The sequence below is a fragment of the Glossina fuscipes genome, unplaced genomic scaffold, assembly GCF_014805625.2.
Source record: "Glossina fuscipes isolate IAEA_lab_2018 unplaced genomic scaffold, Yale_Gfus_2 27, whole genome shotgun sequence".
Lineage (NCBI taxonomy): Eukaryota > Metazoa > Arthropoda > Insecta > Diptera > Glossinidae > Glossina > Glossina fuscipes.
Window position 1 is genome coordinate 10,474,270 of NW_023998422.1, and position 23,515 is coordinate 10,497,784.

General features: G+C 33.6%; 1 protein-coding gene across 2 annotated transcripts in view; it reads left to right on the forward strand.

Moving 5' to 3' along the window:
- Nucleotides 1–2,065: 2,065 nt before the first annotated feature.
- The window catches only part of LOC119635681 (rho GTPase-activating protein conundrum), a 126,806-nt gene continuing 105,356 nt past the window's right edge, over nt 2,066–23,515 (forward strand). Inside the window, exons 1-2 of one of the 2 annotated variants that reach the window (XM_038030631.1) lie at nt 2,066–2,364; nt 9,636–9,701. The gene's annotated coding sequence lies outside the window, so the exon portion shown is untranslated. Of the gene's footprint in view, nt 2,365–2,500; nt 2,665–9,635; nt 9,702–23,515 lie in introns of those variants that run through there. The other variant, XM_038030630.1, reaches the window with a different exon arrangement.

Consider the following 23,515-nt stretch of genomic DNA (forward strand, 5'->3'; position numbering starts at 1 on the left):
AATATCCATATTGCTGTGTCAATGGATAAAAACGCGTAGACTACATTGTTCTAGAATTCTGAGTCCTTGGTAATCTACTTAGGAGTCCGAAATTCCCCTGTCCATTTATTTTTTTTATACCATACACCAGTTAAGGTGTAAATTCAATACCACCTTACGCTTGCCTTACTTTTAAGCTTGACTGACTGTCCGTCTGTCTTATTTTGTTGTGTTCATCCTGTAGGCCCCAAGGTTCTTACAAAAGAACTGTATTAAGCCATGTAGTGTAGGATATTTAATAGTGTGGCATGCCCCAAAAACCGTATTCTTAGCCATATTTTTAAGATTAGAAGGCCATTTATTTATTTATCCCGAAAATAATGCGATACAAACCAAACCGGGTCAAGGCAATATCTAAGTATAGTATAATATGATTAACCTGGACGCTACTTTGAAGTACTTAAGTTATAATTTTATAATTTATATGACATATTACTAGATGAATGTGGTTATACCATTAATTCCATGCCATAAATTATTGTTCGCTTCATTCACTTATGTGCACATTTGGTGGGCCACGTCCAAAGAGAAATCCAAAAGAGAAATTTTGTACGCGAAATGAAATGAGGTCAGACCTGGTTCTACCTAGACGATCCGGAAACAATCGATCAAGTGAGCGAGTATCAGAGGCGAGCAAAGACTGAAAAATCCTTTCTAAAGTCGCTGAAAAAATCAAGGTGATGTTAATAGTTTTCTTCGAATATAGCGGTGTTGTGCACAATGAAACTCGTAACAAAAAATATTATTTAGGTTTGAGGATTACAAATAGATTTTAAAAGAGTAAAATTAAATTTGTCTTATTTTCTAGACACAGTAGTAAATGGGAATCAACGATTTCTCGAATAGACTGAAATCAAGCGATTACACCCTAATCGAATGAAAAATTCATAGTAAGCAAATATCAAAATAAAAACATGACATATTTGAGAATGTCTCCAATGAATATTTCCTAGTGTTACAAACCAACACACCAATCTATTATACCACCTGTACTTTTCATATTAGAAGTAGTTGAGCAAATTAAACATTTTGTTTAAGCCAAAAAAATTTTTACAAGCAAAATATATTTTGTTTATTTTTATTTGTATACAAAGCCTGCCCTTACAAACGCGAAAATAAACTAATAAAGCTTTTCAGTGTATGCTGAAGTCTATTAAGTGAGAGAAATTGAATTACTGAGAGTATGCAAAAGAGAGCATGTGTTTTTTGTGTGATCGTAGTGAACAAGCAACAATAAAGCAACGATTGCAAGCGAATAAAAAAGTAAATCAGTAGAAGAGAGTAGAGTTACTACTTATTTATGCTACTTAGTCGGTTTATTCCAAGTTATTGTAGCTCTAGTTGCATTTTAAAAGTCGTTTATTTCGGTTGTGCGAAGCGCGTGAGAAATCTATTTTCTTGTAAATTCCTTTTAAATTTAAGTAAACTTTTTTTTTTTTTAAATTTTATCGAAGTTACTGCATAATAATATAAAAATGGAAAATTAATTAATTTACGGCAAAAATAAAAAAAAAATAAAAAATATAATAATATAAAGTAAACACACTTTCTAAAGTGATAAAAGCAAAGACAACAAAAAAAAAAAAACATAAAAACAAAACATTAAAGTAATTCGTATAAAAAAAGAAAAGTCACACACATACCAATCATACTTATCGATCGATTATGATCAAATCTAAAACTAAATGCATAGTAAATAAATATTGGCCAATGGTTTTTAACTTGAAAACTGACCGTTTTTTTACACTTTTCTATACAAAAAGCAAAAAACTATCGATGTAACTGAGATTTTTTTTGGTATATTTTCCTTTTTTTTCTGTTTATTTGTTTTGGTTTCTGAACTTTTCTACTACCATTCATTCGGCATCGTGTGGCTTACATCTGTAAATATATATCTCTATATATCTATATATATATATATATATATATATGTATGTGACAGAGTTTTTACGTGCAAAAGTGTTTGTGTGTATATATTGATCGTGTTGTGCTTTTACTAAAACAAAAAGTTTCAAAAAAATTCGCTTACGTTTTTGTCGTTAGTTTTTTTTCCTTTTTTTTTTTTTTGCTTTTGGTTAACATTGTACGTGTGTGTGCGTGTAATTTATATTGTGCTAACAATTTGTTGTACTTGTCGTCGTCGTTTTTTTTTTTTCTGCTGCTGTTGTTGTTGCTGTTTTTATAGCTAGAAAAAATTAAAAAAAAAAGTAGTAAAATTACTTGTGTTACCAGCGTAAGAAAAAAAAAAAGAAAAAAAAAAGAAAAACAAAAAATATCGTGTACGAAATACAATACCAAGCTAAAGAAACTATTAAAGAGGAAAAGGTAAAAACAAACGTGTATAAAACCTTTTCACTTTTATTTTGTACATAGTTTAAGTAAAAATAATATAAAAGCAAAAAAAAAAAGTTAAAAGAATAAATAATTAAATAAATAAAATGCTTTAAGCTGGCATAAAGTAAAATTAATAAACTTTATATAGTTTTTTTTTTTTTTTGCATATATTTTTCTTAAGAAAATTATTAATTAATAATTTATGGACACAAAAGATTTATGCGCTCAAATATCTCGCGGTTATGCGAGCACACAAATACTTATTGTAAATCCATTCTATTCATTAAGAAGGTAAATATTTGAAATGTACTTATATAAGACAATTATCGAATTATGACAAGTTTATCGAAAATACTATATATAAGGAATATGTGTACATAAAGTGCACAAACTCTTAACTACGGTTCAATTTTAAAGTCAGGTTCATAGAGTTTAGGATAAAGTAAAAGTTGAAATAAATTGATAACATCTGACACAAGATAATTGGTTGAAAATTTCATTGAGTCGAGTCGATACATTGAATCCATTATTATTATTGTAATTAATTTAGTTAGTCAAGATTAAACTGATTAAAGTCTTCTAGCAGTAGGATCTAAGGCGATCGGCTTTATTAAAAACTCTGCTGCACTTGAGATTCGAACTCTCGACCATTGAGTTGTTAGTCGAGACTCTTGCCTACTGACCCACTCAGGCGGATAGTAGGCAGATGAATGCATGTCCGCGTATCGTTCCACAACAATATTCTCGTACATTTAGTAGCATTTATCTCGAATATATGGAATATAGTAGTGTGCTATAGGTCCAAGCTAAAAATTCTGATGACTTTTCAGGAAAGTATTCGCTGAAATCTTTAGTACAAAGTTTCGCACTCTTTTAAGTAGTGCAGAAAGCGGCAGAAAAGGCAAAAGAAAGGGAAAGAGAAGAAGCTATATTCTGTGATCAGATATTGATCTTGTTGATTCTTTTGGATCAATGATATATAATGGATTCAGATAGCGACCATGATCTCAAAAGTTACCTATTAAAACCTCTGTCGCCATGAAGCGCACAGTTGATAAAACAACTTTATTTTGCACTGATCCATCTACCTTTTTCTTCAAGGGCCCGCCATTTTTTTTTTTTTTTTCAATTTCTCGGTTCTTTTTTAAAAACCTGTCCAACTCGTCGTTGGCTTGCTATAACCTTTAGGTATGTAGGTACTTGTGAATTTCCTGAGATAGATGAAAGTCTAAAGGAGTCAAGTCGGACAAATTTGTATTATAATTTCTTTATTAAGGGCTTTGCTACCTATGCGGTAAGGTAATGTTTTCATATAAAATGAATTCATTCCTGCTCTACGTCAGGTTTTTCTTTTTTTGTACTATCTCATGTTTCTCGATCTCTTCATTGGAAAAGTGCAGAGTAAATATAACTTGCACATGATTAATCTCAGGCCCACTTCCTTTTTTCAAATGTCGACATATATGACTTTACCGCTGAATGTCAAGCCTTCAATTAGAGAGATTTACAGAAATAGGCTGAATGCTATACTTACTCTTTGAAATCTGAGGCACGTACTGTTTAAATTTATAAATCCAACCAATATTCTATACTTCTTTCGTATCCAACGTGAAGTGAGCAAATCGTTTCGTTCTCCTCTCATGAATATGAAAGACCAAAATTATTCACAGTTTTTCTCTAATTCCTCGATGTATCCATTAAGATAAACAAGAAAGAGTGTTTTAATATTTCAAATCATTATTACATTAGGTAAAGTTCAGTCCGTTATCCATATTCCCCTATCCATTAGAAGTAAGTAATTTCGTATTATTACTTCTTTTGCTCTGTATTTGGATATTTTTTTAGTAAACTTGCGCGTTTTGAATGTTTTAGTTTAATTAAATTACATATCCCTCATCTATCATGAGCATGTTAGAGAATAAATAACACCTTTGAGACTTCAAACGAAGGAATTTGTAAATCCATAAAACACACGTCATAAATTATCGTTTTAGGCAACTGATATTTAAGACAAGTAATATCTGCCGGATAGGGTCATAAGGAGAACAGAATCGTAATTTCAAATATCAGGCCACTAACCTTCCTGTGACTGATTTTAGGGTGCGTGATGGCTCTTATGCTTGTAAATCATTTTCGCTTGGGTTTGTTCCGTATTGTGATCTTTGTACCTTTAATAAAGAAGTCGTTTGCGCTGGTTACACATAGCTTTCCTCATAGATAGTTCATTGGTATAAAAAGTGTATAATAGACTTCACATGCTACGTCTACTTGATCACATCAAATTATGTAGATTATGAACTTGGCGTCATGAATAATCGACTGGGCGTTTAACTTGGTTGACGATTCGTTTGGCGTCTATTAGAGCATTGGCGACTTGAATTATCGTAGCACGTCTAATTTTCATCATTTCTTATAACTCCGCAACACTGTCAATTGAACGAAGAACGAAAAATAACACTACGCAATTTGGGATTTTTTGTTACATAACTCCATAACAGTCGCCAGTCTATATACGCTGTCGTGTAAAATACAAAAATAGTACTTTGACATGGGAAAATAAAACCCTTAACGAATATGGCGCGATACTATTTATTCTCTTCTTTGAAAATCTGTAAAAACTTATTTATAAGAGTAAAGGTTGTGTGCGGATCCACCATTTTTAAGCTACACGAAAAACAAGCATACTGGATTATACTCTGTTTGCTATTATTTTCGTTGTCATATTACAAAATCGTGAATCGCATAAGTATTCTTGAATACAGTCAAACTAAGATGCGATTTCTCCATCCTCATCTGTTTCGTGCGTGAAAGGGTTTGCGTGTCTCTTTCACCCTTGTGTTCATTCATGTAATCATCTATCTATCAACCATCTACCAACTTTCTAAATTTTTCCTCGGGGTAAAAGTCGAATGTCTGTTTATTCGTGCAACCGCCTATCTATAAACGCTCCATCGACTTTATGTATTCATGCTCAACCTGAAACTCCAAGTCGTTCTAGTCACCTCTTTTTCTTTATTCGTGCAACCCTGGATCTATCCACCGTCTATAGAATTAACATATATTCTTGCTCAGCGTAAAATTCAAATTAGATTTAGGGACCTCTGCCTGTTCATTCATCCATCTATAAAGTATTCAGCGACTTTATATATTTTTGTTCAACCGTGAAACTTAAAGCTGATCTAGCCACATCTGGCTGTTTATTCGTGAAATCGCCTATTTATCCATCGTCAAGCCAGTTCATATATTCTTGCTCAGTGTAAAACTCAAAGTCGATTTGACGGCCAATGTCTGTTCATTTGTGCAATCGTCTATCTGTCGACCGTCTCTTAAGTGCACATATTTTTGTTCAACTTGAAACTTAAAGCCGATCTAGCCACATCTGACTGTTTATTCGTCCAATCGCCTATCTATCCGCCGTCTAGCTGGTTCATATATTCTTGCTCAGCGGAAAACTCAAAGTCGATTTGACGGCCAATGTCTGTTCATTCGTGCAATTGTCTATTGTATCATCTATTCTTACTTAACGTAAAATTCAAAGTCGATCTAGCCATCTCTGCCCATCTATCAACTTCAACCTTCAGCGTATCGTTGAATCTTTTATCGTCTCAAAAAGTATGGTTTTAAAAATAGGATCCACTCGAAGGCAAATATTATTTTTATCAATATAATGTTCGTTCTTGGTGATGGCCCTGCAGCTACAAAACCTAGTACTACTAGTCGTCACAAACTGTACTCTACTTTCTGAATTAGAGAAAAATGCAAAATTTTTTTTTTTTTAAGTCTATATTTAACTACAACTAATTCCAATAAGAAGAAGAGTTATAAGGATTTGATTGAAATCTTCGATTGTTCTTTGCATACCAAAATAGTAATAACAATAATAATAATAACAATAATAATAATAGCAATGCTTAAGGGTTAAAACCATCATCATAATGTCTTAAAGCGATGGAAAAGTAAAGAAAAAAGAAAAACAGCAAAAAAAATTTTACTTTGTCATGATGGACATGAATACCAAGAATTCTTCTTCATTGTTGTTACAATAATAACAAAACGATTTTCAATAATAACTCTTCGGATCGCTATATGTAATGTCATTGGACACACTCGATATCTTCTATAAGCATACATTTGAGCATATATGCCTATAAATATACATATACGTATATATGCATCATTGCAGTTATTTTTGCAGACATTAGAATGCAAATATGTTTTCAGGTACATTGGATATACGCTCTAAACGGCACATTATCACTTACTAAAGTATTCTGTTCGCGTATTCTTGTTCGCTATCTAGAGATAAATTCAATATGCCCGGCAGAAATGGAGGCTTTTTCTATTTATATTGTATATTAATACAATATAATGTATGGGTTATGCATATCAGTACGCGTTCAAAACAGAAAACACTTCAAGTGTTGATTTTAAGAATCCGCATTTAGAAATTATTATGCGTTTAGTGTAAGTTATGTTTTTTATTTACTTTTTTTATTATAATTTTTTTTTTTTTTTTTTTTTAAACGACAACAACAACAAGCATTGTTTATGCCGAACTATTAAACAGGGAAATTTTTTATTGTTTTTAATGATGGTTTCTAGCTTCTGTTTTGTTTTGTTTTTTTTTTTTTTTTTTAATAATAATACCCGATAATAACTTTTTAATCACTTTTTATAAAACAATTTCTTCTTGAAACATGAATTCAGGAATAAATGTTAGCTTGAAAACTTATAAAAGTTGCTTATTAACTTATCACTTATCTGCTTGAGCAGTGATCTCGACTAACAAATCTCAAGTGCGATGGAGTTTTCAATAAAGTCGATACCCTTAGATACTAATGTTTTTGGACTTTAATAAATGAATTATTACTAAACTTAATTCAAAATTTATGAATAAATTTATAAAACCGTACAAAAAATGAAGAAAAGCTTCATAGGCTTAGCGACCATTTGCTCTGTTTTAATAAAGTCGAAGGTATCCTTTCCTCATAATTTGTTCCGTAGACATTGCATACGATCACGCCTTGATTCGATGAAAGAAATATAACCATGGGTGCGATGTTATATATAAATATCATTAGCAAAGGCGCAAACCACAAATTTTAGCTGAGGTCTATTACGGTGTTAATAGAGTTCTGTTAAACGAAGTCTCGGAAGAACTTAAATCGTAATGTGGTTGAAATACAGGTCTTCCAGAAGAAACAAGTCTTTATTTTAATTATTAGGTGTATGCATGTATTTTGATCATTTTTATATAAACCAATAATGGAAGTCTCGGAAGAATTTAAATCGAAATATGGTCGGAATAGAGAAGAGACAAGTTTTTATGTTAATTATTAAGTACGTGCATGTATTCTGAATATTTTTATACCAACCCCTGAAGGAAGGATTTTTCTCATAATTTATGTAACACTCAAAAGAAAGTTTCAGAGACTCTATAATATATATGTATTTTTGATCAATGTGAAATTTTGAATTGATCAAGCCATGTCTGTCCGTCTGTGCGTCCGTGTGATGTTTGTTGTTGGCACCCTTCTGGTCGCACAAATGAAGCTATCGACTTCAAATTTGGTAGAAACTTTGGAAGTTGTGGAGATACGGGGGGATTCGCCCCCCGCCAAATATATAACTCTCTTACTTTTTTCAATATATAATCAAAATATTTTCCATAATTCTCTACAACTTTTTCTTCTCTTCCTGGTAACATGGCGATATTGTGTCGAAGGAACGGTATTGGTTTGGCAGCGACCCAATCATACACCTTCGGCCTTCTTCAGCGTTTCAAAATCGCGTTTCAGCCAAATTATGCGGCATCGATCTGAACAAGTGGTATTCAGAAGTCGCTATGCTTTCGTGGTGAGACCGCTAGATGCGAGAGAACTTTGCATTTGAGCTGCAACAATCGATAACTCTTGCAACATGAAGTCGACCGTTGCTACGTGAGAGGATGACTTTGCATCTTTTAGCCGACATTGCTGGTCTTTTCGAATGGTTCGAAATTGCAGTCGTAAGGCAGCCATGTTCCCTCCTTTTGGATGTTTCCCATCGCATGTAAACGTCTAGATTCTGTCGATTCATCAATTTCCAAGCTATCTGCTAGTTCGTTGAGAGCTTGAGCTGGGGCTTTCGACCAATAAGTCTTGCAATTCATTGCCTTAAAATTTTTTTTGCGCCTCCAGATCGTTCTTTGTCATTGACATCAAAATCAGTAATTTTTAAACGGGTGAAGCCAACACTGACAATAGGGATATGATGCAGCAGCTTCACCATAAGTTTCTAATAGTGTTTCATGGGCTTCGCCAGCAGATTTCTTCAAACCAAACAAGGAAAGTAGCAACTGCACGCGCTGAATAACTCAATACTAATAAATGGAAAACTGTTATTTTATGTAGGGAAAAGTCATAATCATCGAATTCAACCGTTGTCCACATTCGAACGTCGCAGTATACTATCCCTGTTACCAATAGATGTTGTTGATCAAAATGCAGGCAAGCAGCCTGCTATATCTGTAGAGTGTGAATTTTTCAAATTAGAAATCGTTTATTCATTCATGTTGAAAATAATTGCACGAATCAATATTTTCCATAATACGGTATTCAGAACCTATTAGCATCTAAAGTATAAAACGGGGGGGCACTAAGTATCAATTCGAACCTAGAAATAGTATCATAGTAGAGAAAGAATTCTGAAATTAATTATATTCTATTCTGTATTATTGATAAATTAAATAGATTTTTACCAAATTTTCAAATACACTTAACAATGACGTAAACTCTCTGGTAATATTCGTGCTTGAACAGACCGGACGTGTTTGATTTGTCTTCCGGAAGACCAAATTTCCTTTTCAGCTACATCCAAAGCAGGTTGACAGTTTCATCTAATACACTAAATACCGAGTTATTTACTTCGCGGCATGCATGCATTGTGGTCCTCAGGTCGATTGCTTTAGCACATAATAACTTACTTAAAATATCATTCAATAAGTTCGTAGGACGACATATAAATCTGGCCACTCTCCAAGGAACCATGTGATTTTTAGGTAGAATCCATTTTCAGACGAAATGAATCAAAATTTCATGACATTCCGACTATTAGTTTCCCAGTTACATTTGTTTTAGTAAGATTACCTTTACTTTTCGAACAAAGAAAAAATCTATAGCGTAACCAAAATATTATTTATATTACACATTACATATGCACATATATTAAATACAAATTTATAAAAATCATTCTTTTTTTTTTCTTTATTAATTCTTTTATAGATACTTATCTAAAATTCGAATAAATCTTTGGATAAAACTTATATTGTTTCCAACTACAACACAAAGGTATGGAATTTTATATTTGAAAGAAAAAAATAAATAAATTAATACAAGTGATGTTCTCAGTTTCCAGTTGTAGGCTTGGAATTTATTTCTTTGATCTCAATAAATTATAATAATAACAGTAATAAGAGCATTTATATTTGTATTATGCGCGAGCACGTCTTGAGTTTAGTTTTAACATTCCGATATCATTTCTTCATATGGGAAATTCGTTTTTGCTGGCAGACTGAGGAAAAGCCTTCGTGGCCCACACATCGGTGTTTGCGGGCTCAAATCTGTCGGTGCAGTCTGACTAGCTATAGTGAATGCTCAGTCGGCACAAGCGTAACGCTTACCGATCGGGCACATGTGCACCAGACTTACGGCCACTCCCTTTTTCTTTCTTCCTCTCCAACCATCTGCACGCTATTCGTTCAGGGAACATTCTCACATATATATATATATATATATATATGTATGTATGTATGTATGTGGGTGTATAAGAAAAACTTGTAATCGAACTGATGCTAATTTAAGGAAAATATCTGCCAGTCCGTTAACCTTTTTCCTTTCTTGGAAATGATGAGTTTCCTACTAGGTCTAAGGGCAATACTTTTTCTTTAGAGATTTCTCAGCCAATATTCGACTGATTTTTGGGTAGCTTTTTCTGAAATGAGCATTTTGTGAAGAACAGCTTGGCCTGTAAAGGAAAATTCCAACTGGAAATACACGAACGAAAAGTTCTTACACAACTCGGGCAATTCTTGGCTGGAATAATGGCATGGTTTCTAAAAGAATTAGTGATGGTTGAAGAAATCTAAAAACTATCTATGTACGGCAAACTTCTAACAGGGCACACTAATTAAAAATCTACGATAACTTTACTTACTTGAAAGCTCGCTTTTCACAAGCGAAGTTTCACTGCAAAGTTGGTACAAAGGTATGTTAAGTTTGTGGCGATGCGTACAACACCCAGAGGAAATTGAGTAGACCCTTCTTTTACTATACCGATTCATTCAGAGTTACTTATGATATAAGCATGTCTGGCCATATGCCCGCCTTGCATTCTTCTGTCTCACAATCTTTGCGATGTTCTAATGAAGTCTGGCAAACTGGCGTTTCTTGGACCTAGACCGAATGCTATTGATAATGATTCGGCTCGGACCACTTTTTCAAGCACTTCTCATATAAAGCCCTATTCTGAAAAGACGTTATGTGAATAAATATAATGACCGTAGAGTGGAATAGGGCGGACCATAGTTCACTATAGGGTTTCCACTTGTTTTTTAGATACCCTCTAAGTTTTAAAAAGATATATATATATACATATGCACATATATTTGTTTTGAATTGCACTAAAATCAAGTGTAAATTAGCAGGGATTTCATTTAAGAGAAAAAAAACCTTGACCTCCATTATACTGGAGGTTATTGCACTTGCAATGAAGTTTAGTTAGCGACCTTTCTGTCAAATATATATATATATATATATATTTAAATGGAATGAAACCAACACATTTTACGCTTTCTGCGGCTTTAAGCGCACAAGTTTAAACGGTGCAATCAATGCAATGCAATCAATTTGTAATAAAATAATTCATAATACAAAAGGTTGCCACACGAAGGCAAGCATATTAAGCGAATATGTAAATAGACATAAAAGAAAAAGTGTGCAATAAATATGCAAAACAATTGCGAGGAACTCACACTCTCATACAACATACGCTTATGGATGGATCATTTTAATGCTAGTAACGCAAAAACGAAGAAAAAAAAAAACTCAAAGACTTTTAAATGTAAAAAAGATTTCTTGACACAATACGCATAATAGGTTGCATTGTAGATGGTAGACACGTTTCTTTTTGCACAAAACTTTTGTATCAGAGTATATATTAAGTGGATATGAAGACACAAGACAAGACATGAGAGAGGTTAGCAATATTTTGCAATAAATAAATTGAAAATGAAAATGTGCAACAGCGGCAGCAAACATATGTGTTGTGTTTCTGTGCGTGTGTGGCAGTTTTTTTCTCTTTATTTTGTTTTTTCTCAGACGCGCATACACACACACACACACGCACACACACGCACGCACATTGTTGCAAGGTTAAATGGTTATCATGTGAAACAATACAATAACTGCAACAATAACAATAATAACAACAACAAAAACAACAACAACAATAACAAAAACTTAAGCAACACCAGCTTATTCACATGCAGTTTATAAATTGTTTAGGGTATCACACAACCACATGATTAAAAAAACACATGCATATACAAATAGTTAAATAAACAAACACTTGCAACGATATTTAATTTTTCTACACACGCAGGCATTTCTTTGTTTTGTTGTGCCACTATACTGCGCAGCTCGGTAACAACTTTGACCAACAGTCAGTCGACAATCAGCAAACACCTATTACATACTATACATATACATGTATATATATATATATATGTATGTAGAGCCACGTAAAGAGACAATAAACCAACAAAGCAACCAAGCAGCCAACTAGCCAGCCAACCAGCCAGCCAGCCAGCCAGCTAGCCAGGCAGGCAACTGCAGCCAGTTTGTTTATGGTAAAGTGAGTAGTGACATGACATGGCGCATAGTACTGGGAAACATCAAAGAGCATGTGTCGCCAATCTGGTTATTAAAAGGGTTTTTTTTTTTCTTATTTCTCTTATCTCCTCTCATATTTCTATCTTTTCATCTTGAGTGCGCACCTATTTGCAACAAAAAAAAAAAAAGGGAAAAAAAAGAAAAAGCGGTTAAGAAAGTTATATTCGCGTTAAAGCGAACTTTAGATGCCCATCGCCTCGAGCAAATACGTATATATTTATAGGACAATCGTTAAGTTTTCTTTACTGTCCGTGCATTTGATGTTTGGTTAGAAACGTTCTCAAGCGGTTCAGAACCTAATCACAATATCACTTTAATTTATTCGTTATATGAAATCTGCATTCTATTCTATATCTATATTTACATTCAAGGTGTCTTCGTTAGGGTATTTTTTGACAAGTTTAAAATCAATATTTTTTCCAGTAATAGTTTAATTACATTCAGTCCTTAAAAATTTGATTGTGATTTCAAGTCACCAGCTGTGAGCTCCAACTAAGTGTCTTCGTGGATAATATCCGTTTAGTGTATAGATTTCGGAACTGAGATGGCTGAAACAATTTCTGATTAGTTCTGATTTCAAGTCGCTCCTATTACGTTCAGCTAGGAATCTTCATTGAAATAATATGAGTTTTCTATACGGACATCCGGACTGACTTGGCTAAAACAATTTTTGATTAGTTGTGATTTCAAGCCGCATCTCATACCCCCAACTAGCAGTCGTCGTGGATCATATCAGTTCTCTATCTTCATTCTCTTGAAATTTGCATACAAATCCCCATGGCTAAAGCGGGATGAAAATTATATTCTAATCAAGAACGTGTATATTTTATGTTAAATAATCTTTTACGGGTTTTTTTTTCCCCCAATTTTTCCCATTGCAAACAGAATAATACAATTTATATACCTTTTTAATATGCTTGTAGCATGCAACTCTTCATCTACATACAAGGATAACAAAGTAATAAGAGCAACAACAATAAAGCAAATTAATGGAACTGGAATGATCGAGTTGATTCTGCCATATATAGAAAGGTTTATTTAGTTTAACTTGTCCGTAAAGGTGCGTGCATGTGTGACTAAATTTTTGCTACATCATTATTATTTGTTTGTAATTTATTTTCTGTTTTCACTCGATGGCATAACAAAAAAAAAAAAAGAAGAAATTTCGATTCTTAAACAATGAAGTCCAATGAAGTTTGTTTTAAGTCATTTTTGTTTTATTTTTTATTTTTTTCTATTTCGATTACAAATTCGATTTATCATTAGTCGACAAATGTGGCCCGCTAGAAAAAAAGAAGAGAAAAAAACACTTCGCACAGTATATATATATAAAAAAAAAAAAAGCTTTTGCGCAACGAGCGATGTGTTAACATCGATGTCGTTAAGTTGAATTTTTCCATAACATAGCCCTGCCTACGTGCCAAGCACCAACAAGCAAGTATATAGCTTGCAGCATATCATGCCACATACCCTATGAATATGTATCGAACATAGCAAAAAGATTTCCTCATAAAATCATCTCCCTTTCTCCCTCTGTCTCTATGACTCTTCTTCTTCGCTTCCTTTTTCCACTTCTCCACTATGTCTACTAGCATTACAAATGATCGATGATCTATGAAATTGTTTTGTATAGTAAAGTAAAATGAGATTATTTCTTATTCGCTAGGGCAGAGGTGCCCAAACAGCGATTCTATGATTCATCTTTATTTTGTTTTTTCTTTAGAAATGTTTAGAGACTAGCAGCGCCGACTGCTTGCTCGATTCCGTCATGTCTTTACAAACGTCTATAAAACTTTATTTTTTAGGACACTTACTGTGTGAATGAAATATAATTTTTATTTTTTGCATAACCTGCACGGCTTGTGGCACAAGAGGACATGTTACGCGTAGGGAGACTTAAGATAGAATCATTTTTTACTTGATTCAGAGTCACTTTCTGAATGAAATGGAAAGACTTAAGATGGACTCACCTTCTTCTATACGGATTGATTCAAAATCACTTTCTGAATTAGGCTCAGCTTGTTTGTCCGTCTGTCCGTTTTGCTTTCTTTTGTTCAGCACATAGGTCGTCATTTTTCAAGTAGTTTCATGAAACCGACATATATTGGCCTGAGGGGCAACGGTTTTGAAAATGGTTCGAATCGCATCACTTTTTGGATAATTTTTCTGAAAAGTCGCTATATGAATACCTTCATTAAATGAAGTACAGAGTATTTTTAGAGTGAAGAGGTACAGAGTATTTTATGGTGGGCCGTGGGCGACTCATTTTAATCAACCACGCAGGGAATGTCTCCCTGCTCTATGAGCACTCGTCTGATGCGGTGAAGCGCGGACAAAAACGGGGAAAAAGACAGAGACAGGAAAGTGGTGGTCGCAGCTTGCGTTGTATGCTTAACACTTACTATCGGTATGGTCGGAGTTGACTCTACTCTTGTCCTACTTACAAGCCATGATTAGAGAACAGTCAAGGTCGTCCATTTTATCGAAGCGTACCTTCATTTATCGAAAATTTGTCTCGCTACTGATGTTATGTTTAATTTTCTGAAATATTGAGCGAAACTCGATTTGCGAATGAAGAACTATTGGTCACCTCTGCTCTCAGAATAGAATAGAAAAGCTATTCAATGTAAAAAAGAAATCGCATACAAACAGCAGGCAAACAAACATATCATATAATTGGATAAGATATGATAATAAATTATATACTGTCGACTATTTGTTTGTGACTGTAACTTTGCGTTGCTTTGCTTTGCTTTATATCTGCATTTGGCATAGTGCTAGAAATGTATTTGACTTTAGGCGATTTTCTGATATAATGCTTTTCTTATTTCAAATAAATTACTGGAGATTTATATTGAGAACGTATAAGAAACCTCATATGATTGTACCTGCGTTTACTAATTTCGAATTCTTTATATGGTTTACAACACAAACTTCGATTATTGGATTCAATGGAAAACATGTTAATCGATTTAGTGAAAGATAAATAACAAAAAAAAAAAAACATTCGAAAATTATTTAAAAGAAAACCTACTTTTTCCTTAAAAAAAAAAAAAATAATTCCATAATGGTTGCTAGAGGAATTTTAATTTGATTTAAATTTCATCCTTTTGTGGTTGGTTTGGACAAACGTAGAGTTCGCACACTTGAGAGATTTGCACATGTATACACTGTGCTAGATTCAGAATACAGGAACAGTCCGATTTAAATAGATGACCCAATGTGGCCAAGTCATTGAATGTAGGCCGACGTAGTAAAGAAACAGTGTCTCTCCAAAGCTTTACTTTTTATTCTACAAAAGTTTTGTGAAATTGTTGTAATTTCAAGTGAAATGTTATATTTTAAATTATAAATCCATGATACTGGAACTCGCATATGATTCTTAGACCTATTCAAGATATCCAATATATGCCTTGTAACCTGCACAAAAGAGGGTTTTTCTTAGGCTAATACTTGTCTGATAAAGGAAGGCCCGAATTTTCTTCCTTAAGGTAGTAAAAAGTAGTTAAAAAATACGGAAAAAGGTATAATAGTTAAACGTTATTTTTCGGAAGTTGAAGATGGTTAACGTATCTGTTTACGCTGCATTGGTTCATCGTTTGTTTGCTACTGAAAAACTCAATTTATATTGTTCTGTAGTCGTTGTATTCCTCTGTCTGTCTATGCAGAAAGCCGTTTTCGTACTTCTTCAACTTTGGTGAGGCACTGATCTGTTAAGTGTAACTGCATCGGTCTGAACAAGTGGTAATGAAAAGGAGCAGGAAAAGTTTCCAAGTTAAGTTGAAGATCACTTCCTTGATCGCTTTGCGCATAGACGATGCCAGCAAGAAGAAACACTTTTCGAACTGATTTCTAAGGCGTCATTTAATTTGTGAAGTTGGGCTTGATATCTTGTAGATATATCAGTTCCTGACTCGGCTATAGAAGCCCGTTGTAGATCCTGGAAAATGCATAGCAGGACTTCCTGGGTATGCAGGCTTAGGTTTTGCTAGAGATGTTGATGGCTGTCTTGGATTAACACTTCCTTTTCTTCGTTTAGGTTCGTTGTACAGGATTAACTTAATCCGTGCAGTAGCTTTCATGATTTCTTTTTCAGTTTAAATCAGCTCGTTGAGCACTTCCACCTCTTTACACCGTGAAAGAGATTGTGAGCGACACCTGCTTACAAGCAGCAAGTAGAATTTTCAGGAAGGCGTCCAAGAAATAGGTCTATCTGAATTAAATTTGGTACACTTCATTTTTATGTCAAATTACTATCGCGAACAAATTTTCATCGTAAAATAATAATAGTTAAGCCTTTTTTGGATGTAAGGGTTACATCTCATTAGAATCTTCATATGTGGTGGTATCCAAAAAACTGTGTCAATTTACTACTATGAACTAAAAATTATACCTTCCTTATACTTTCCTTAGGAGCGGCCTTATAAGATGAGATTCTGGAAGTTACGCCAGCCTAACCAAATTTTTCGTACCAATTTAGAAGGACGAAGTACGATTACACAGCGAGTCTTGTAGCATAATTTAAAAAATTTCAATATTTTCCCGCATAATGACTTTTCGAAACAAGTTGAACCGATTTCAATGCGTTCCGAACCATTTGCAATTGGGCTGAAAAACTTTAGTGTAAGAAATTTCATCAAAATACCTTACAGATTGCGACCTGTAGGATCAATATAACTTTACATGGACTGACGTCAGACGGACAGACGGACAGGATCGGTACAATAGAAAGTGGTGCTATCTTGAGCATTTCTGGGTGCTACGTACGTCCATACAAACTTAATATACCCTGCACGATAAGTGTTCAAGTGTGTATGAAAAGTGGCATATAGCATAGAGATTTGTGTAAATTTGTCCAGAATTTTAAAAAAGAAGGTAATAAAAAAAATTAATTGCCATAAGTAACAAGGATTCTGTAATCAAGCAATAAATCTCACCATACTTTGTAGCATTCCTTTAAAGCCTAACTTCGGTTGAATATATGGGAACAAGTTCATTGCGCATCATAAACGGAATGCGCAGCTTGTACTCTTTATCGTTATTGTCAACCTGTTACATAAAATGTTACTTCTTCATCTAATCGCTGTACCTACAAACACATTTTATCATAAGAAACCTAACTCTAGCCGAGAAAATTAAGATAATTGCATAAGCCAGAGATAAGGTTCTGGTTACTGATTTTGATATACGTTGCAGAACATTGAAGGCATATTAGTTTTATGATAATGTTTGTAATAATAGGAAATGTGTGTTGAAGTTGAAAATTCGAGGTAAAAGCCTTATACTCGGTGTATAAGTTAAAATAGCTCTTACAGGATATAATGTGCAAACGAGATAATCGTCGTTTAGTTAATTCAGCGAGAAAGAACAAGTAAAGGCGCACTATAACGGGCCAAGGCCTATCTCACACCGCGCTACAGTTGTTTACATGAAGACTTTTCAAAGTAAGAGCGAAGTGGTCGAAATTGAACGAACGGTCTGAACCATTTTCGATAGCGTTCGTTCTTGAGTCAGAAGACGTCAGTGTACCAGATTTTATCAGAACATCTCAAAAAATTTCAGCCTAAACGTTGAACAGAAGAAAACAAAACAGACAGACGGACGGACTAGCCTAAGTAAAATCAGAAAGGGATTTTGAATCGATCGGTGTATCATATTTCATCAAAACATCTGACAAATTGCGATCTACGGGTTGAACATAGACATATATGGACACATATCAGACAGGCAGACGAATATACAAGTTTAGATTGATTCCAAAAGTGAATCAGAATCGATCGATGTAATATAATAGAAGGTGATTGCATTTCAAATCCCTCTGGGTATTGCATACACACAAACTTAATATATACTTCTACCACAAATGGTGTAGGGTAAAACTATTTAAAAAATATCCGCCTGGGTGGCCAAAGGTAAGGAATCTTGACTAGCAGCTCAAATGGTCGTGGGTTCGAATCTCAAGTGCTCAAGTAGAGTTTTTAATAAAAGCCGACAGCCTTAGAAGCTAGTGCTTTTAAGAGTTTAGTCTTAAAATTTATTTCTCTGGCGAAATTAATAATAATAATAATAATAATAATATCTAAAAAATATTATATTATTGCACTACAATAATTAGTTGACCGGAAACTTCATGCATGTGAACGCAATTGATTTATATTCACAACTATTAAGGAAAGATTAAGCTTTTAAGCATTTGACTTGACGTTATGTGAGAGGGTGTCTAAGATTCGTCCTGCCGTATGCAGTATAATTTTGTTACTTCTTGTTATTTCTTTATTACGATTCCTATTATTAATGCAAGCGTATGTAATCATTTAATATTCCCGTGTACTAGATTCGATTCAAAAACTATCAATGCGTAGATAAATAAATGATTAAAGGTACATACGTTAGCTGCTATGCAAGTAGTCAGACAAATCGAAGCACCACAATATCCACATTTTGTATACAAACAACAAAAATGGTACTTAAAACGTAAGCAATAAATTTTGTTTTTGCCTTTTGTAGACATTTATAAGCGGCGTTAAAATTGACCAGAGTAAAGAAAGAGGAATGCAAAGAGGGTGGAATGCATATGAAGGAAGTGCGATGTAAGTCGATTGGCAGAGGGGGGTGGATAGGTGGGATGTGAGGGAGATAGAAAGACCTATAGTTTATGGGTAATTCACAGGAAAAACTTGTTTGTCTACGTTCGCCTATATAAATACTTGTTGATGTATGCAAACAAGATACTTTAATGTAATGATTTACGATAACATACGTATTTGAGTGCATAAAAATGCTACTTAAGTATTGATCTATATAAAATATATAACTTACTTGAAAAGGGTGTGAATTAGTCTTAAATAATACTGCATATATTATATATACAGGGTCATATACATCATATATCGTTTTGTAATTGCTAAGCTAAGATGGAGGCTATGCAAATAATTTGATCAATTTATTCTCAAATAAATCTATTGACTTTACGATAAGTCTTACTTCTTCTTACTCGTTGGTCATTTGGAAAAGTTGATCGCAATTACATCGCATTTCAATAGAAATTTGAAATCATTCCACTCGAAATGGGCCAGTTTTTGAATTGTTAACTGATAAAAATAATTAATACCGTCTCTTAGTCTTTAAGGGCAGGTTCATATCCACTTATCAATATAAGCAAGGAATGTAACTAAATCTTGACTTTCTTAAGCAACATGCAATGATCTACTTTTTAGGTTTCTTATGCGCTCGTTTTACGATTTCGAAAGAAAATGTTAGGTTCGAACAGATGCTTATCGTTAAAGCAATGCGAGATCTTCCAATGATCAAGAGCTGCAATATTCTTTTGGATTTTTTTTCAGTCTTGATAATCTCTGGGTTCATTTTTACGTTTACTGTGCTGAACCCTTTATCGTTTCCTAGAAAAAAATTATAAAAATTCCATTAAATGAATCCAGGTGGTGTTTTGATTTTTTTTAAACCCTACACTACTCGTGCTAGAAGGGTGTATTAAATTTGTGCCAATGTAGGTGCAAATCCACACCGATCGATTCAGAAACACTTTCTGAGCCTTTCTAAACTTGTCTGTCCGCCTGTCCATCCATCTGTCTTGTATTCTTGTGTCCAATCTACTGGCTGCACTTTTTGAAATATTTTGGCGAAGTGTTCTGGTCCAAGGATGAACACTATTGAAACTCCTTCGCTTTGGATCCCTTTTTCGAGCACTTTCCATGCAAAGCTTTAGTTTGGGAAGTTTGTACATGCATAACCTGTAGGGAACTGCAGAGTACTTAATACGAACTGTGATCCACTGTTGTTTCTTAACGGTTTAAGGTCACATTACGAGTTACATTATTTAATGAAGGAAATTACTTAATTAAGAAATAATTTTCGTCTTATAATGAATGCACCACCAATGAATGTCCACGCTTTAAACTGGTTTAAGGTTGGATAAACTTTGAATTAATACACCTGAGCTTTACACAGCCGTTGGATTTGTACGATTTGTTTATAAAAGTTTATTACGAATGCAAAATACGACAGTTACAATATGTCGGAGTATCTCTTGAGCCAGAAACAAAAAAAAAAAAAACATCAACAAACACTATTAGTCGCCTCAAATAAGGTTATTCGACTTCGGTTCCGTACAATATTACGTCGTATGAAACGTTTCAACAAAAAAGGCAAGACATTTATTTACCTAAAGAAGGAGAAATTTCTCGATTAAAATTAAGGAGGTTCGCTCTCATATCAGATTCGATTCCGCGCTTCCAAGTTGATGGAAGAGCTGTCCTTTTAGAATGCTAGCAACAAATATTCCGGGAGCAGCTAACTACAAAGAACATGCCTCGCATCTTGCCTGTGTTTCCATCAACAGTTTGGTTATAATGAGTACATTTCCGCATTCTAACATAGACAGCTATCCGGAGAACTCTGATGCTCTAAGTGACGAACAGCAGAAGTGATTTCATCAAGAAATCTCACATACGGACAAGATATAAAAGAAAGTCGACTTCTGACATGATACCCGCTAACTGCTAGGCAATAAAATGGGGTGCACCAGTGGTGAAATATGAGAAACATATTCAAGAGCTTATGAAAGATGGCATGTCATGTCATATATGTTTTTTGCATCCAAAATCAAAAAAATGTTGCTTTAGTTAAAAACTCAAGAAAAAAATTGAGATTGAGTGGATAGGGGTTAAAAGTTGAAATTGTTTAGGAAAATTTCTATGATAACATCCAAATAGAAGGTTGTCCTCCCATAGATACAGTAAAGTTCGCAGCTTCCTTTCGATGGTTTATGCGTACATAGTCGACTAAATATGGACTTCCAGTAGCGATGTTGATTTCCCCCAAACTATTTGATATAAATAAGCTGTCCTGAACGCTTAATACTTTTTAGACTAAGAATTATTAAAAGCATAAGTGGACAAAATACTTATTTGCAGCTATCAGGTGCAAAATAATCTATTTGCATACAATGTTCTGAAGGCTTAATACTTTTTAGATTAGAGAATATTAAACACATAAGCGAAAAACTAGTTCCTTTTAAAATAAATGATTGGAAAACTGCTGAAAATGCGCTCTTGTTCCTTGCGACGCCGATGACAAGAAGTCAACAGGTATAAAATTATACCTACATGCAAGCAGTTAGTTCTGCTTTTGTTTTTAATTTTTTTTATTTTTTTTCATTTTATTTATTTTATTTTATTATATTTTTTATTTTTTTTTATTTTTTTTTTGCATTATAACATCTTTTTGATCTGCTTTGTGGCTCAGACTATGCAATTATTGTAACTTGTTTCGTTATATTGTTGTTGCTGCCGTTGTTGTAATTGATGTTGTTTTTAGTATTATTGTAAAGTTGTTTTGTATGCTGTTTATACTATAGATATTATTGTTGTTGTTTTTGTTGTTGTTATTATTGTCATTAATAGACCCAACCTGATCAACGGGTGTTGGTGGTGGTCTGGCTTGTAAGTATGATATGCAATCAAGCATAACTTATTAACAGGCGGTTGAGAGTTTCAAAAGCATAAGAGGATATGTGAGAGAGATAAGGAAGGCGTGCTGCGAGAATAGAGATAGAAAAAGACCAGTTTTTTCATCTCGTTTTCATTCATTAAAAATGCATTTCAATTTTTTTTGCTTTTCTTTTTTTTTTTTTTTAATTTTGCAAAAAAAAGGAAAAAAAAACTTTTGCTGTTCAAATATTTTTTCTTTATATATGAAAAGCCAATTAACTAATCAAGATGTTTAATATTATGGATTATTGACTGGTGAGGTAGGACAGAAGAACAGGTTGCAATGCATAGTGAAAAGATTTTTTTTCTTTTTTTTTTTTTTGCCCAAAAAAAGCTTTAAAAATTCTGGAAATTGTGTCAAATTTGGTTTTTTAAACAAAAAGAATAAATAAAAATTTTTTTTTTTTGGTTACTAGAAAGTATGTCAAAAAATATTATTTCTAACATAAAGTTTCATTAAATATTCATGCGGTGTTCAATTTGCGGCATTTGTGGTGTCTTTTCTATTGCCGGCTCAATCGTTTCCGTTTATAAAAATTTAGTTATAAAATTTCACTTTTTATATTTCAACAAAAAAAAAAAAAAAAAAAAAACACTTTTACGCTCAGCCAACAACAAAAGCAACAAATTTCTTAACGACATTTAAAACACTTTTCAATATGAAATGAAGTTTTTCCAGATATTCATTTTTTCCTATTACTAAAAGAGGTTTTGGCTGCGTATTCTTTAAAGCCTAAGCACATTCATGAGGAAAGAGCGCAAGCGTAAGCTTTTCAAAAACATGCGCTTATCAACGAATTATATTTATGCTACTGGCTTACAGGTAAAAGAAGTTACTTAGTTACTAAATTTTGAAAGTTTTACTTAACCACATTTTGATATGGAAGCATTATTACATAATTTAAAGAATCGAAAAATGTAGCTATCACTTTACTTTGACTGAAAAGTTTCCAATTCCATAGTGCCCTCCGGTAAAAATTGGTATCACGCTTTCTCTTCTGGCCTATATTGTCGGTTAAAAAGTTTTCTTCAATAAATCACTTTTGAGGTTTCTTTTTTTGTAAGCTTCTTTTAAGCTTTATTCAGAGACATCAGTACGTTGGTATCGAATTCACCCTTAGCTACGACTTCTCCCGATCTTTCAAACAATTTTCGAATTCCATCTTGAGAAGAGTACTGGTCTTTTAAGGCTATACCTAAAAGAATCAATACTTGCGTATCGTGATATCGGAACCGAAGGTTTGGTCGAACGAGCAATAAGTCGTATATTATGGCTTGTGTTAATCGGCAGGTGTAATATCTGCTGACAAGTGTAGGTCTTGGCTGGAAACATTTCCTGGGTATCGCTAGCTCACGGCATTGACGTAATGGATAGTAACGATGTGTCAATTGCAAATACATTGCCCTTATTTTTGTAGTTGTTTGGCGAGAGCCGACAAATGAAGTTATCTTGGGTTTAAGAACGCAGGTTAAATTTAAAAGCCTACGAAAGCAGTATGGAATTATTATTATCATTATTATTATTATAAATTTAGCCAGAGAATAAATTCTAAGACTAAAGTCTTAAAAGCATTAGCATCTAAGGTTTTCGGCTTTATTATAAAACTCTACCGCACTTGAGATTTGAATCCACGACCATTGAGTTCCTAGTTGAGAATCTTGCCTACTGGCCCAGTCAGGCGGATAGTAGGAAATTATATCTTG